We start from the raw sequence: 2,266 nt of genomic DNA, 5'->3' as shown, positions 1-2,266 counted from the left end.
CACACACAAATGATAAACACACACACACACTGCATACAGTAGTGTAGCCCAGAATAGTAGTTTAATCTGGTGGTTTCACTACATAATGTATTACTGCATGCTGGCCTAATGGGTTTAACACACACACACACACACACACACACCTTTTAAAGGTGACTTTCAATATTGTTTAACAATATTACATACAGTATAGGCTAATTGAAGTTTAGTAAGAGTTGTACTTATCATAACCATAAGGGCCTATTAGTCCATAGTTTAGGGTTATGGTAACATAGGAGACTTTGTAAACAAATCATGTGTAGCTTCAAATCATGTTTAAAGAGCGACTGAACCAAACAACCAACTTCTCCGGTTGATAACGACCCCTGTAGCATCAATATGAGTCAGAAACATTTGTTATTGAGTCTAAATTGACTACAAAGTGTAAAAAGGGTAATTTTGGTCATAAAGTCAGTACCGTCCAAAAGAAAGATTGGTGAAATGTAAGGAATCTAGGTAACGTGACAGTTTTCCTTGGGTTGAGTTCATTTCAATCCTGCCCACAGCTGGCAACACCCAAGTAATCATCAATTCTGAGCACAGGAGACTTTGGATATCACTATGGGTCTAGATAGGGACCATCAATAAATTACACAATGTACAATATTTTTTGGACAATGTGAAAACATTTCAATAGCTCCAAATGTACGTTACTTAAAAACCTCAAACCCAACTATAAATTGTAGAAATTAATATACACATTTTGAAAGAATGTAAAGAGAACTAAAAGATGTGCAACATGAAAATATTGTACCATTTATATTGTGTCATTTTTTGAGGTCCCTAACTAGCCCCAGAGATAGGCTATCAAAAGTTAAACCAACTTCTCCACGGGTCGCACACCAGCCGAAGGAATCTGATTGGTGAAAGGCCTAGCCCAGGATACTTCCAGACACAACCTGAGCCCTATACTACGAATCAGGTTTAAGGAGTTAGAGAGGCAACTTTGGTCAACTCTGAGTTCAACTCTGGATAACCGATCCTATGAAAGTGGCTCACCTTTTAGCCAGGTAAATTTCTATAGCAACGAATCCTTCAGAATGAACCTGCTCTGGGGCAGGCTAACTCACGGCTAACTCCACTTACCCTGAATGAAACGACTGATATGCGAGTCGAGGACCAATGAAATTAGGTTACCTCCCTCTCGCAAAGATTAAGTCATCATCCCCTTCAGGAGGACGTCTGATTAATTATTTTATGAATCAAATGTTTTGGGTTGAAATGTGTCATATTAAAAGACCTATCGTGTTACACATTTAGAGATGACAGGATGCATTTGAAAGCTCACGCACAGTAAAACATTTGCATGACTGTGATACAATTTGTTTATTGATATGGGTGGGACAAAAGTTGATTGTGTATTGATAAGCACATCCAAAGCATATCACAAGAAACACACACACACACACACACACACACACAGACAAGCACACGCACACACAAGAGACACCCGCATCAATGAACTCCTCCAAGACCCAAATCTCGTTCTCAGTCTCATTTCCTAATGAGGAGGGTTGAAACCCAGAACTAAATCGGTCAGTTTAGCCTCAATTTGAAATCATGTTGCTCTCGTGCCTCATTCCTTCAGCACTGCTTATACATTGCATCTAGAATCCAGAACTATTTGCATGTGGAAATGTCACGGGATGCATTTTATCTGTTGTTTATGTTTTTGTTGGTGGCCCACTCTTTGATGATATGCACATTTTACAGAGTGTGGATTTTAAGGAGTTAGGATTATATACTGTAACGTGTTATATACGTATTTTCTACAGGTTTGTTGAGAGTTTGCTAAATAAATAAATAAATAAATAACTAAAACTGTATTAATGTAATGTAAAAAAAAAAAATGTTTTTATTAACTTGTAAAGCATTTGAGTGAATAGTTATCTCTCTCTCTCTGTGTGTGTGTGTGTGTGTGTGTGTGTGTGTGTGTGTGTGTGTGTGTGTGTGTGTGTGTGTGTGTGTGTGTGTGTGTGTGTGTGTGTGTGTGTGTGTGTGTGTGTGTGTGTGTGTTACTGTTTCACATTACAGACCAGATCACATCACAGTACAGATGCCCTTGTCTCTGTGTGACTCTGTCAGTTCTGTCTGTCTATCTTTCTGTCCATCTGTGCAGTACTGCTTGCACTGCTGACTATAGCCTGATATACAAACTATACACACATACAGTCAGGTCCAACATGATCGTCCCCCTTGATAAAGATGAGCAATAATTGGCTGAGCA

At 38.8% G+C, this 2,266-nt stretch overlaps 1 protein-coding gene across 1 annotated transcript in view; it reads left to right on the top strand.

Annotated features, from left to right (window-relative positions):
• Positions 1-1,860, top strand: part of LOC110487914 (copine-4) — a 59,811-nt gene extending 57,951 nt beyond the window's left edge. The window contains exon 18 of the mRNA XM_036970664.2: positions 1-1,860. This exon is cut by the window's left edge and continues 537 nt beyond it. The gene's annotated coding sequence lies outside the window, so the exon portion shown is untranslated.
• The last annotated feature ends 406 nt before the right edge of the window (positions 1,861-2,266 follow it).

Source organism: Oncorhynchus mykiss, chromosome 30 (assembly GCF_057628025.1).
Source record: "Oncorhynchus mykiss isolate SJ-2025 chromosome 30, ASM5762802v1, whole genome shotgun sequence".
NCBI classification, from domain to species: Eukaryota; Metazoa; Chordata; class Actinopteri; order Salmoniformes; family Salmonidae; genus Oncorhynchus; species Oncorhynchus mykiss.
This window is presented reverse-complemented; position numbering and strand designations above follow the sequence as displayed.